Below are 15,435 nucleotides of genomic sequence, written 5' to 3' on the forward strand. Positions count from 1 at the left end.
CCTGCAACAGCTCCTGCTCCTGCTCCTCCTCCTGCTCCTGCACCTGCTCCTGCTCCTCCTCCTGCACCTGCTCCTGCTCCTGCTCCTGTTTCTGCTCCTGCTCCTGCTCCAGCTGCAGAGCCTGGGCTCTGGTGCCAGCCCACCTGCGCCCACATTCAGAGCACTTTGTGCCTCCCTTGCTCTGTCCTCGCTGAGTATTAGCCGGAGAGGTCAGTTCTTGAAAAGGTCCTGCATGGGGGCTCTGGGAAGAAACCCGTGTAAACATTTTACAGAAAAGATGCTAGATTCTACTGAAGTCACCTAGGGTGAGGGGCCTTCCGGGCCAGGAAACAGAACCTAGGCTTTTAGATAAAAGTCCATCCTAGAGACCCACAGAGAGGCCATGTTCCCACCCTGAGAAGGGCACTACCAGGAGGTCAAGGACAGGTGGAGTCACCTTCAGTTGTTTTGCTGAGGGAGGAACAGGCTGAGCCCCAGTGTCCTGAGCATCTTTCCCTGCTGAGGTGTCCCGGGTCCTGCACTGGGGGCCGCACTGGTCCTCTGTTCATCCCCTAACTCAGCAAACATGACCATTGGCATTCTGCATGAGCTCGGTACTGTCCCAGGCGCTGGAGGCCCGGGGGGGAGGGAACCCAGATGTGGCTTGGCCTCCAGTGTGGCAGGTGGGAGGGAAGTGTTCATTCGGCAGATACAGAACATGGGGCTGGGGGAGGGCAGGCGAGATCCCAGGTCCCACACCAGGAAAGAGCACAGTTGACATATGAGCCACGGTCTGACCCCAGAGCCTCCTGTTTTGTTTTGTTTTGCCACATTGCCTCCTGTTTGTAATGCCCAAATACACATGAAAATACTTTGTGAGGCATGAGGCGCAGTGCTAGTTTAGTGGTGACTCATTATGGACTTGCTGTCACCACACAGAATGGGAGGGTGGCCCGTGCCCCTGCCCCCATCGCCTGGCATGGAGGTGTCCCTGTGGGCCTGGAGGCTGAGCTGACTCCTGTCTCGTGGGGAGAGGCCTTCCTCTGCCCTTGCCTGGTCTTGGCTTCTTAACGCAGCATGCCTGAGGACTAGCTCGCGCCAGAGAGGGCTGGGGTGCGTGTGCGTGTGCGTGTGTGTGCGTGTGCGCGCACGTGCAGGCCTGCTCCAGGTGTGGGCTCTCATAGTATTATTCTGTGGTCTTTGCTTTGTCTCTAAATGCTCCATCATCCTTTAGTCCCAGAAGGAAAGACAAAATTTCCTCACTTCATGTCTGCCGTGCAGATGGTGACGAGTGTAGTCAAAGCCCGCTGAGGTTTTCATCCAATGCCGGGTAAAGTGGAGAGTGACAAAGGGTAAAACCGAACCCCCAAGACGGAAAGGTGCAGAGTGTGTGAATATAAAGTTAGACACTTATAAGAAATAACGACTGCTAATAAAATATTTTATATAAAACTTTATTTGTGCTCAGTGTTGAGTGCTTCATATTCAAACCGGTTTGCTTAACTCTTGCTACGCAAAATGGGTTTTTAAGTTGCATTTTGAATATATTTGTTGTACGTCTAGTAAGAGTTCTGCGTTATTCCTCAGTGTCCTGGTCTAGCACCCCCCCGCCCCCGCGATGGTACACAGTCACCTTCCTCTCTTGGACACCTGCATTTTCATGGGGGACTGTCTTCAAGTTTTGGGCTTTCCCTTTGTTCCCCCAGACTCCTCCTGCCTTGTTAATGTTGGCCGCAGCCAAAGATTGCCAAGACCCCCGTGTGCTGAGGCCCGAGCCTTCCCTTCCCGTCCCCTGCTGTCCCCTCTGCCTTAGAGGGGTCTCTGGTGGCAATTCCTCAGAGGGACATCCCTTGCTCGTTGCTCTCATGTTCCTGGAAACCCGCCTCTCTGGCCTGGTCTCTGTAGAGGCTGCAATGGGGAAAGCACGTCCTCCCGAGGTTGGGCCCCCAAGTGAACGTGAGCAGGACCCCGAAGGATCCTGGTGTTATGCGCTGCCTCGGCTCCCCCAGAGCCAGGACTCCCAAGGGCAGGGGTGCTTGGGGCCAGGCCTTCAAAATGGTCTGCAAAATCGGAGGGCACCCCACGCGTGGAACCCACTCGTAATGGCGCTGTGTGCCCACCGGCTCCCTCGCTTCTCCTTCTGCACCTGCCTCTGCAGACCAGCGCTGTCCCTCAGCCCAGCTGACATTCACACCAGGGTCCTTCTGGGTCACTGTCCTTGGCCTCTCACGTCAGGGAGATTCCTCCGGGACAATCGGCCTCTGCAGAACCTGTATCCGGGGCCTCCCCGGGGCCAGCGGCAGCCAGAGGCGGGGGAGAAACCCCCTTGCACACTTTCAAGCTCAGCTCAGCCTGTCGGTAACATCCAAGCCTCCAGGGCAGGAAGGCAGGGTGAAGATGACCCTCAAGCCCAGCCTTCTCCCGGGCGTAGCTGGGTTTTCTGAGAACTACTGCCCCTCCTTCTCATCTTTGTGCAAACGGAAGGGTTTAGCCTTAGCCCAATTTTGTACGTTACCTCTGAACACGCCAACTTGAACTCATTCCTCCAACAGACATTTCTGTGGCCTCGTCACGTGCACACTGAGGCCAACTGAGGAAGCCGGGTTTGCATTTACATAAAGCTGGTCTGCATCCATAGTGCATGTGAGCATAGATCAGGCTCAGAGCCCCTGATGCCTCCCTGGTCTCCAAAATAATCTCCTGGTGTCAAAAAGGAGAAAACAAACAGTGGTGCATGCTAGGTATGCCCGGGCAAGGGATTGCCCTCGGTGGGGACACGGCATCAGGGCTTTCTGTGGCATACAGACCATTGTGAAGCTGAAGAGGCGGGAGCAGGGGCATCAAAGTGTTCTCGTTCGATCACAAGCCCAGAGGGAGCCGGCTGGCTGTGTCTGGGTTCCGATTTCTGAGGCTGTGGGAGAGGAAGAGGCAGAGTCCGCCTGGGGGTCCTTCCACAGCTAGCGGGGCGGGCTGGCCCAGATCTGCCCCTCCTTGCCGGGAGATACCCCTGACCACACGACCACCCGGCTTGCAGCCCAAGCTGAGGACACGGCCACAGGCATGTGAGCCTTTCCACTGGGCTCGTGGTTTCAGAGCTAGTCTTTCAGCCCCTATGCAGGAATATCAAATTTTGGGAACAGCACGTACCCCGAGCCACATAAATAAGAAGTAGCAAAACTCAAAATTACTACATTCAGCTCAAGTTTTCCCAGCAGGGCAGCTCCTCTCTCTGTTTGGGAGCATCTGCGTAAATGGAAGAGAGAATCCAGCTGACCACCTGTGGGTGCCTTTGGCCTACGCTTTGCACATGAATTTAAACGTGGCCCTGGGTTTGTGGACGGTTAAATGGTTTTCCCTTCTGGTCACTGTAAGCCACCTGCTGTGAGCACTGCATGCGGGAGCAGCTCCCCAGGAGCAGCGGGGCTGGGCGAACTGGGTGGGAGGCTGAGGCCCGGCTGGTGGGCGTCGGAGCCCTGGGCCTGGTTCTCGAGGCCCCCAGACCAGTCTCCCGGGAAGGAGGCTGCAGAAGGTCCTTGCTGCCCCCCCCCACAGATGCGCTGTTTTGCCCCCGCCTTCCCTGCCCAGAGCGCTGGACCCTGCAGCAGATCCTAGCCCAGCCATGGGACAGTGCGGCAGCTTCCCGAAACAGTGCTTGCCCATTTCTACAGGACAGGTTACTAAGACGACCTCCCCTCCTGGGGGACCTTGAAGGTGCCCTCTCCTGCCAGACGAATCCATTGGGCCTGAGGGAGAGGTGGGTCATGGGGAACGCAGGGTTAAGGTTGAGAGCCCTATATTCACGGGGTTCCTGGAGATCCCAGGCTGCAACCCAATCTGGGCCTCGGTTTTTCTGGAAGGATTTCGATGGTCATGGTAGCTCTTGGGGTTCTTATAGTTTTACATTTTTTTTTTACAATTCTGTCCTTAGGTACCCCAGGGGTGTCTTTTCTGTGACATTTGGAATACAGGCTGCCTGAGTTTAATCATAAATAGTTCATTTTTAAGTCCTCGGCCAATTAAAAATGATAGAAAGGATCCTATCATCCAAATTGCTAATAAAATGGACCACCAAAGCCACATGGGGAGCTTTCCATTTTGAGAGTCTCATGAGCCCTGTAGAAGGGGGCAAAAGGTAAGTTTGTCCATAGAACATGTATGTTTAAAAAGTTACTTTCTGTAACCAAGCCTCTCCCCCCTCGTTCGTTTGTATCTTCCTTTGTAGACAGATTGGTGAGAGAGCTGAGTCTGGTGTGAACTGTTGCCTTTTACTAGATGAGCAGCTACTTAGTGTCATCCCTTGGTTATTCCAAAGCAAGAGTCAATGCAATCAGCGCGCAAACGTGCATACATCTGTATATCTGATCTGTGATTGTATAAGCCCTGTTTTTTATAACACTGGGTGGGTGAATTTACAGTGATCTTGCCTATTACTTAGCGAATACTGTTGCACTCTGTCGGAGGTTTGCGCTGTGGTAGATGAACACAGCATATCTACATATCTACATATATGTATTTAAAAGTAACATTGGGTCTCTCGGGCGCCTGTTCTGTCAGCTGTCCTGTTCCACTAGAACAGAGACCCGAGCAGACCCTAGAATGTGAGCTTTCTAACTGTACCTTACAGGCCGTGGTCCTGTTGTGTATATTTCTGTAGAGTTATCTCCTTAGAAGGTTTGTACGTGCATTTTTTTGCAGACTTGAACTTTGTTTTCTGAAATTAGATGCCACTTATGAAAATGTGACATAAATCAAATAAAGCATTGTTATTTTCAGATTTCTACTTCGCTCTCCTTCTTGCTTCCACAACGCCTGCTCTCACACCTGCCAGGAGAACTGGGCCTGGGGTCTGGTGCAGCCTCACTCTTCTTTTTTTTTTTTTTTAAGATTTTATTTATTTATCTGAGAGAGGGAGAGAGAAAGAGAGCAAGCAGTGGGAGGGGCAGAGGGAGAGAGAATCCAAAGCAGACTCTGAGCTGAGCACAGAGCCCAACCCAGGCTCGATCCCACGACGCTGAGACCATGACCTGAGCTGAAACCAAGAGCCGGACACTTAACCGACTGAGCCACCCAGGTGCCCCAGGAGCCTCCGTCTTAATGGAGCAGTTCCGTGGGTCGGTGTTATAACAGATTTGGATTAAGCTGGGAAGAAAAGAGCGACGGGGGTGTTGTGCTAGCCCCCACTTGTTCTGTGGGAGCATGGGGTCAAGTGCATTTTCATGGACGATCTCATTTAAACGCCCCCGCATCCCGGGGTGGGACCGGAGAGCCACAGCCAGCCCCATCTCACAGGTGAGGAAGTGAGGCTCTGAGATTAGACCACTTGCCGAGGCAGTGGTGGAGGCTGAATTCAGAGGTTGACGTCCAGCTGGGGAGCCAGGGCTCTTGGCCCCTTCATCACCATCCCGCCGTGGAAAGAAGACACCGTGGGAGCTAAGGAGGAGAATCCATCTGGTCACAGGAGGTGGCTGGGGAATCCATCCCCCGTGACCAGAGAAAACTTCTCCCAGGTATCTTGCCGAGGGGCAAGATGATGGGCGAGTGTCTCTAGGAGTCAGCTCTGGGGGCTTTATGCGCTGGGGGCCCTGTATAGGTCAGCACTGGGGTTCAGGCTGGGCCTGGGTGCAGGTGTCCTTCTGGGATCATCACCTGGGCATGACTGTGCTGGGGAGGACCTGGTCACCTTTGCAGGTATGGAGGAAGGTGTGCATGCAGTGACACACAGAGAGAAAAGCCACGGCCCAGTGACTCAGCACTTCCCGTCCCTTCTTCCTGCCCAAGCTTCTCCGTCCCCAGACCCTGTGCTGTGCTCCCAACCACTCGCCACCTTCCCCCATCAAAATCCCCATTCCTTCCACACCTTTTCCAGATTTATCTTTATTAGAATCTTTAAGTAACAAAAATTCTACATGTTCATTTTAACAAATAATACAAAAGTGAATAATCTTGCCCCCAGCCCATCCCAAGCACACCCCCGTGAGGTTCCCAGGCTTGACACCAGATAGCAGTGTATTCACCCTCCCCTTTTAATACCCAGAGAGATGAGCACGTCACACCCAGAGAGATGGACACGACCCCCCCGGCCCTCCACCCCTTGCTTTCCTTCCTTTGCACGGCGTCACAGACAGCCCTCCAGACCAGAGGGTAGAGTGCTCCCTACTTTTGCGTCAACAGCTGTGTGACACACCATCGTGGGAATGTTCCAGAATCCCTCCAGCCATTTGCCTTCTGATAGACCCTGTGGTTGTTTCTACAATAACCACCAGGCTTCAATAAATCTGAAAATTTGGAGAACAGTCTTAAACTGACATCCTTACAACGTACAATTTGAATCACAGAAGCCTTTTTGGAAACGCAAGTGGAAGGAAATCCAAAAAGTAAAATAGGTGCCTAGAGAAGAAGGTGGGGAACTGCAGCCCCCACACATGCCCCCTTATTCCCACGGTGCCCCTGAGGGTCCCACATGGCCAACGCTCTGTCCCTAGCCCTCCCATTACACCTGGACTTGGGGACTCTTGGGGGCTGCAGGTGTGCGGGGGGATGGGAAACCCTCACAAAGCTGCCAGGCCTCGGTGATGTTGTCAGGAAAGATTAGCCCAAGAGGGTCCTACCCCACCCAAGGGTGCTAATCTTTGCTGATCGCCGTGGCCTTGGCAGTCAAAGTAAGTGCTCTTGTTGGCAACCTCATTCTCCAGAGAGGCAATGACAGAAGAAATGGGGGTCAAACCCTATGGCAGGGTACCTTTCTTGATGGATCAGCTGATGCCCGCCCAGCTGCTTCCCTCCCTCTCTGCTCATCCTGTGTGAGCAGCTAGCTGCGTGGGTCTGTGCTCAGTGCTGCCACGCTTGGGAGATGCTGATCCGGCCACAAGCAGGAGAGCCGGCAGCCTGGCCTGTTGGCACCGTGACCTCGGGACTCGACTCGTTTCTCCTGATTCCCTCATGCGGCTGTCATCTTTGAGAGTAGGTGGCAGAAGGAAAGGGGATCTCTGCACATGTCAAGACGGAAAATTCCCCTGGGTAGGTAACTAGGACCAAAGCCAGGGGAGAGTAGATGTGGGTGTCCAAGGGCTCCCTCTTGCGGGCACTGGGGCTGTGCTGCGCGGGGCCGCCGAGCCGCGCATCCCTCCTGGAGGACAGAGCACCAGGGGGCACCTGCACCCCACAAAACCAAGGAGAGAAGGGCTGCAGCGTCCCGGCCAACAGGGGCAAAGGCAGCTGCCCGGTGAGAAGTGGCTAATCATTCTTGTGCCCTGAGCTGCAGAAGGCAGAGCTGCGTCCGCATGGAAGGGGACAAGACCCCTTAGGGGCCATCTGGTAGGACCAACGGCGCTGGGGACAAGAAGAGCCGGCCCAGACCGTGGCCCTTGGTAAAGTCTTAGAAGCAAACTCAATTCTTGGAGCAGAAAGTCAGACATTGTGTAAGTCAGTAAATCAACAAAGAGAGATGTAATCACAGTTGGGTTTATAGATAACATGTATGGAGAGAGAGAGAGCTCATTTCATATGACACGTGCCCTGCTAAAGTTCACAGCTGTCCAGGGTCCTCACAGAATTCTGCAGCTGCTACCACTCTCCAGTTCCAGATTTTCGTTGCCCCCAAAAGAAGTCCATCACCAGTCACCCCCCCAACCCCCCGGCAGCCACTAACCTACTTCCTGTCTCCATGGATGTGCCTGTTCTGGGCACGTCGTGTCGATGCAATCACGCCCACGTCGCCCTCTCTTAGCAGAAAGCACAGGTAGCTTTCAAAAGCAACACACAACGTACGAGAAGGATCGCCCCAGCTCAGAAAGGTTGAGACACCCCGCCCCCCAAAGTGTCACTGCCGACCAAGGTGTGCTGGCTCTGAGCTCCCATGTTGTCCCGAGCCTGCATCTTGCTGTCATGGCCACTAAACCCCCTCTGATGTAGCCATGGCCATTGTCCCCGGTTTGCCGATGGGGACATCGAGGATCGGAGGATGTCTAACTCTTTCCAGAGCATGACAGCACCTCTTTAACCCTGAAGACCGGAGGTCCGAGGGGAGACTTTCCAGTGTCTGCTGCTCAGGACCCTGAAGGGCCTCAGAGCAAACACATGGTGAGGGAGAAGTTTCCGGGACAATTGTCGTGCCACAGGCCACCCAGAGTCCGTCCGAGAGAATCTGGTGGAACCAGAGGGAGCACCGCGGCCCCACAACCCCAGCTGCTGCCCCTTAGGACCCAGCACGGCACCCAGGCCGGGCCGGTCTTGCCCCGAAGGGATTCCTCTAAGGGGCACTTTGGTTGGCTGAAGACCTCATCTGACCTTGGCCGTGGTCTGAGGCTGAGCCCAGCGCCCTTCATTCCTTCCGCCTCTCTGCTCCGAGGTGCCAGACCCCAAGCCACCCTGAGGCTCCCTGCTGCGCCTGATCGCTCTCCCTCCCGGCTTTCCCCGACGGCTCCGTCTGCCAGCCTGGCCCCGTGGCTGAGTTTGAAGCAAAACCTTCCTCTTCATGCCACTGAAAGTTTAAGGATTCTTAGAACAGAGTGACGACTTCCAATGCATGGCCAACGTATTCTGGGACAATGCAGAGCCACGCAGCCTACACAGAAGGAACCACTGCCAAATGAGAAATGCTGAAGCCTCACTCTTACTGCCCAGCTGTTCTGAAATGTGCGGGAAAGGCACGTACACGTGACGGGAAGTCATAATCAGGTTTAATGGCCACAGTGTGAGTGTAAGGGGGCGGAAAGCCTCGCACTCGTCTCCCCTTTCCCACCAGCAGCAAGGGAGTCTGGCTGCTCCTGGGCAAGTCAAAGTTCTCGTTCTGTGGGTTCTGGAAAGTTCTACATACGTGTATCATGCTCAAGTCGGTGAGGAAGGTATTCGATCACAAAAGGATCCCTGGGACCATATGGAACCCAGTCATTATGTGAATCCACCCTGAGCCGCTGATGGATGCTCACTTTAGAGGCGCTCTGACCAGCAGGTGGAGGCGTAATGGGCACCCTTTGGGGCCCCCCGTGGTCAGCTGAGTGGCCAGGGTGCCCCATGGTGCCATGAGGGGCATCATACTGCCCGCGGCCCCGCCAAAGCAGCCAGCTCGTCCCAGCGTTGAACCTCAGCAAGGCTGTGTCCTTGGGTAAGTTTCTCTCAACTTCCTCATTGGTAAAGTAAGAATAAATATGTGACTTCTCACTGCAGCTTGAGTAAAAGGGAGAAAGAGTCTGCAGCTCACACTACAGCACTTCCTAGCCCCCAATCTTAACCCTGGCTAGCGTTCTCTTGGGTGCTCCTATAACATCGCTGTCCCCAGCCAAGAACATTGTTTAAAAATCCCGAGGAAGACCCCGGCTCCCTTGGAGACCCCCCCCCCCGGCCGGTCTCACGGAACTCAGGGAGAGAACTGGGCTCTGGGGGACCTTGGGCTCCTGGCAAGCAAGTAATTGGAAGTAATTGCTCAAGCTTAGTTTGTCTGCAGTTCAGTGTTGGGTTTTTAAACCTACGGGAGATCACGACCAGATCTTTACACGAGGTTGAAACACAGGACCGAGGATGTAATTTCTTCCCCCCGTGTCTGTTGCGGCTGGGAACACGAAGCAGAGCAGAATGGCCCACGTGTGGCAGGGGCTGTCACCCGACCACCCTCTTCCAGAAGGGCTCCTCCTCGTGCATCCTCAGAGGCCAGCCTGGCTGGCTGCCAATTCCCGACCAAAATACTACCTGGCTCCGCGTCTGTTTCCTCCTCTGAAAATGGGGGTGGTAACACCCCCTGACTCTGTGGGCTTGTTTAGGAGCATTCAGAACGGTAGCAAATCCCAAGTGCTCAGTCGGGGTCTGACACCTGCCAGGTGCTCCGTCAGTCCTGGCTTCCAGGTCTACCACCGGCCTCTTTCCCCCCTCCCCCCAGAGGCTACCCCACCCCGTGCCCTGGCCATGAGCCCAGAAGGACCCCCCTCCTCCACTCTCTTGCTCTGTTGTGGTATATGCTTTACTGTGGTATATGCTTTATTGGGGTGGTCGAGAACTGAATCCGCAACATCTCCAGGGTATTCCTGTACATGCCTGCTCCAGTGATAGATATTCTTAGAAGGAGGAGGAATTTGGACCAATTCTCCTGGTTCTTGGCTAGAGTCCACACCATGTGTTTGGAGCGTGGAACTCACAGCTTACTTGCTCAGGCTTAGAGGAAGTGGAGCATATTATAAGAGGGTCTTTGGATTAGTGAGGAAACTAAACCCAGATCACATGAAGAAGAATAAAAGACTCACTGGGGCTGATACCTGCTTTCACACGGCTAGAGCTTCCTCAAGGAAAGAAAACCAGGCTGTTACCCGTGACCGCAGAGTTAGAGCCAGAGTTAATGGGTGCAGGATGGAGGTGGATTTTGCTGCACAGAAGGGGGAATGAAGAGCCTGGCCTTGCCCTAGTCAGAAAGGGCAGTATGAGAGGCACAATGTTCAGCCATAGGCTGGATGAGTAAGTGGCAGAGGGTGGTTGAGGGTGATGGCACATAGACCCTTGAAGTCCACTGCCAAACTTAGAGCCTTTGTTGGCTATTGGGCAAACCCACCAAATTAACTACTTTATCTGAAGCTTTGCCGATTCATCGATGCAATCTCAATCCCTAACTCAAAAGACACATTCTTATATATTTTTAGACAAGTAAACTCTTGTAATATAATCTTAGATATCTCCAAGGTATGTCCTAAGTTGATAGGTGAAGCCAGGTAACTGCAGGCCTTGAGTGGCCTGTGATGATCTGTAAGTGTTTCTCTAGGATCTCTTCACAGACTATAATTAGACTGGAAAGTCACTGGCCCTTACTTCCAGAGGCTTCTGAGAAGACTGTACACTTTCTAGAACAATTTCTGTGGTCTGCTGATGTCAGAGTCAAGCCAGCCAGTGGAACTGCCATGAACTCTCTCCTTTTTCACTTTGGGGAATGGTGGTAGCAGTGGTTGTTACTGTAATCAGAATGTTGAAGACACAAGGGACAATTTCACTGGTTTTCCCTGTACCTCTTCAACTTTGCTTGTTTCCCCTTGCCCTTGGAGGAAAACTCAGGCCATTGCATATTTCTGGTCAATCTGAGGTATTAAAAAACCCCACAGTCATTTTTAGTCCAGTCTCAATTTTGTACTGAGAAGGATGAGTCCCATGTAAGAGTCTCTGTGTCCACCCTCCATTCAAGGTTCAGGTTTTTATGTAGGGGGTCTTAGCGAGCAGGAAATTTTCAAACTGGGAGGCGAGGGGGTTGGATGGATTCTCTTCTCTAGGATTCTCCTTCCTCATTTCTGAAACATTTGGCATGGCCCCCCCTGGACCATGGAGAGTGAGGAGAGAAGAGTGATTCAGGAGGTAGGAAGAATCATCCTCACCAGGTGCTGCTGGAGGCTGGCAACATGCCCTCTGGGCCTGTGCAATTTGTGCAAAGCTAGTGCCTTTCTCTAGCAAGCTGCTTTGTTCAGAGATTGCTTCTTGTGGAGCGATTCCCTTGGTGCAGGTGCAGTCCATTCCTTCTTAGGGCTCATCACTGACTCTTCCCATAGACCCCAGGAGCCCTCAGTTCCTGGGATCTCCCGCTGCCAATGGCAGTTTGCCAAGGCATCCCAACCAAACAGCATCATGGTCTTCTGCAGAGGCAGATGGACCCACCTGAAGTTTGTTTTAAAATGTTCAAACTGATGGTGCCACACACATACTGAGAGAGTATGGAAAGGTGTAGAGCTCACGTAATGGAGGTCTTTGGGCAGCAGGGCAGGCCTCTTGAGTAGCCCCAAGTGGCTTGAGAGAGTAAGGGAAGGAGACCAACCAGGGCTTTTAACATGGGGGCAAGTGTTCCCGCCAGCAGAGGAAGTCCCCAGCCTTTCTAGGAGCATGTTCACACAAGGGCACAGGGGGAAGAGGAGGGTGAGGACTGAGAGCCATCAATATTCAGACGGGAAACATGGGGTCAGTTTCCTCATTACAAACAGGCTCTGCATCAGCTCATCCTGGTCCAAATCAGTGTACAGGATTCCCTCATGCACACAGCTTTCCTCCTTGAACTTGGTGGGTAAGTCATGGTAGTGTGGATCTTTATTTATTTAAGAGTTATTTATTTATTTATTTATTTATTTATTTATTTAGAAAGTGTGAGCAGGGGGAGGGGCAGAGGGAAAGGGAGAGAGAGAATCTCAAGCAGACTCCTCACTGAACATAGAGCCTGACCCGGGGCTTGATCTCATGACCTGAGCCGAAATCACGGGTTGGATGCTTAACCAACTGAGCCACTCAGGGGCCCCTAAAAGAAAGTCTTTTTATTAAGAGTTTACAGAAATCCAGATTAAGAAAAGCTGGAAGCTGAACATGAGTTGGTGACCTTCCAGAATGATTCAGGTCTCAGGCAATGAAGAGATAAGAAAGGAAACCAGGGTGTGGATTCAAAGTATGTTGTGGAGGTAGGTTACCCACATCTTCTTAGATTTCTCACTACCCAGGGCTTCTTGGCTTTCCTCCATCTGTTGTCAATCAGTTCAAATTTTGTGTTTATGTGATGAGAAACAGAAATATATGCAGTGTAGAAAGAGCTTTGGAGAGTTGGTGGACTGTGCTATTTGTCCCAGTAAAAGGTTTTCTGAAGATGGTAACTAGGCAGGACCCACAGTATGATCAGGATTGCATGACTGAGCTGGGAGTGAGTAGCTCATTTTGTATGCCTCCATCCTTATCTGCCAGCTCCCATGAAAAATGTCCTCTCCCAACTCCATTATTCCCATTTTCTGCTGGACTGATTTTTACCTTTATTCTCAACACCTTCATTTGTTTTGTCTTGCAAGCTTAATTAAAGTTTAAGGTGGGCAGACATTACTGAAGACAGAGTGATCTCTCTTTTTTTTTTTTTTCATGTTTAACAATCTTTAATTGAAATGTGAAAGTTCAATACAAGTCATTTGTAGGGCTTGGGACTTGTTCTTTTAAAAACAAGAATGGAGGAATGCAACAGAATGAGCTTTCCACTTTTTCTTCAGAAACTTTCAAGGAAAGGATAGATCATAGGGCCATAAAGAGCCATTGAGTCATACCCACTTTTTCCCCCTACCAATAGTCTTTCACCCATTCCAAAATCTTAATACACATTCCTGAAGGAAGATTTACAGTTCAGCTTGCTTACATAACCACTTAAAAATACTTAGCACCAGCTTGCTTCCTCTAATGCCAAACAAATCAAATCATGAAACTACTTCAATATGCATTTCTTCTTTTCAAAACAAGGGGGTACTTATTTGCAGAAAGCAATACTTAGCCTACAGATCCATTCCCCAGAAATGGCATGTGCCATTCGAAGGCCTAGACACGCTCAGGCTTTCAAAGTGGAATTCCTGGCCTAATGTGCATAGAAGCAGGAATGGCGAAGTTGAAGATCAATATTATAACTATTTTTTCTATTTATTTGCAGCACAGAAAAAAAAAATTGGCACACTTTGGAAATTCAGTGGCACAAGGTACAGTGCCATAACTTGAGGGACATTATACAGTTAAAAAAAAAAAGGAAATAAAAAGGAAAAAAATTCCCCTGTTTGAAACACTGCATTACATAACTTTACCTGCCCAAACAGACCATTTACAAATATTAGGTCAAGGGGCACCTGGGTGGCTCAGTCAGTTAAGTGTCTGCCTTCGGCTCAGGTCATGATCCCACGGTCCTGGGATCGGGCCCCACATCGGGCTCCCTGCTCCGCGGGAAGCCTGCTTCTCCCTCTCCCACTCCCGCTGCTTGTGTTTCTGCTCTTGGTATCTTTGTCTCTGTCAAATGAATAAATTAAAAAAAAATAAAATCTTAAAAAAAAAAACAAATATTAGGTCAATAAACTGCTAACATCCCTAAAAAGGTAGCTTTCTTACTAAAATGCAAGAATTTAAAAGATTGGTATCTAAACAAGAAAAGACAAAAACAAACCGGAATGAAAACCTAGACATCACATCTAAAATCGGGGCTTTTTGTTTGGGCCTTCATACTCTTCTCTCCCTCTCCCATATCCTGCTGGAGTTCCAGGCCCCATTCCTCTAGGACCCTGTCCACCCATAGGTCCCGCACCTCCCTGCCCAAAGCGCTCAGTATGCATGTCGCTTCCCATCATGGAACCACTCATGGTTGCTGGTGGGATTCCAGGATTAGCTTCATAACCTATGCCCACCACCCCACCCAGAGCTGGAAATTTCTGGCCTCCTGAACCATAGGGATCTCCCATGTTCATTGCTCCTCCACCACCCATTCTCATGTCTCTTTCTCTTGGATCCATGCAGCCCATCCGGCTATAACATTCCTCTCTTTGGCATCTCATTTGCTCTTCCATTTCACGCTGACGAATCATCATCTCTTCTTCCCTTCTATCTCGTTCTTCTTCTTGCCTTGGTTTCATCTCTTTACGTTTCTGCATTTCTTGATTGTGAAGTTCTTCCATGCATCTTAATTCTTCCTGGCGTCTCATCAGATCTTGATGCAAAAGATTTGCCTGATGCTCATGATAGGCATCTTCCATTTCACTTTCCAATTTGTCTTTTGCATCTTTCATGTTTTTTTTTTTTTAAGATTTTATTTATTTATTTGAGAGAGAGCACATGAGACGGGGGAGGGTCAGAGGGAGAAGCAGACTCCCTGCCGAGCAGGGAGCCCGATGCGGGACTCGGTCCAGGGACTCCAGGATCATGACCTGAGCCGAAGGCAGTCGCTCAACCAACTGAGCCACCCAGGCGCCCCAGGTTCTGCCTTTATAAATGCAGCCAGCCCTTGCAGCTGTAGCTCGATTTTGAAGACGGCAGTGCCTGAATTTCATGGGTGACTTTTACAGCTACCTCCATGATCCTCACCTACATACTGTTATTACAATTCTGGTCAAGGCAGCCTCTCCATCAGGGGCTCCACCACACTGTTTCTCCATCAGACGTTTTTATTTTAAAAATTGCTCTCATGAAAATATCTTCCCCAATAAATCTTTCAGTTGGTGACTCTTTAAAAAAAAATGTCATTTATCCTACATCTCCTTACTGGAAAAGAATCTAGCAGATACATAAGCTGAGGTATTGGAAATGTCCATGCTCTCACCCAACTATATAACTAATATTCCCCATCACATAATTTACTCTAACACTTTTATCTTTACAATTTAGTGATGTGCCTAAGTCCCTCCCAGATCTGCTGGCAAAGGAAAGTGGTTTAATTGGTTGATATATATTGGTTCCTGTGTATCAGTGTAGCCATTTTTTCCTCAAGAGGATGAATGAGTATTTCCTTAATGAGGGTTTTGCTACTGAGACTTCAAAGGAACTTCTAAATAATTATCATTAATCTTAGTGGGATTTTTGAGGTATTGGGTATCCAGTAACTTTAAACACAATGAAGAAAAAATTAGGCAGCTGCCTTTAAGTTCTGGTTTTTAACTCTTAGATTTTTAGTTTTTAAGTGTTTTGCTAATTGTGATGGCATTAATAATTACCAGCTCAAGGCTCAAT

The sequence above is a fragment of the Mirounga leonina genome, unplaced genomic scaffold (assembly GCF_011800145.1).
Source record: "Mirounga leonina isolate KUSES-001 unplaced genomic scaffold, KU_Mleo_1.0 Mir_205, whole genome shotgun sequence".
In the NCBI taxonomy this organism is placed as follows: Eukaryota; Metazoa; Chordata; class Mammalia; order Carnivora; family Phocidae; genus Mirounga; species Mirounga leonina.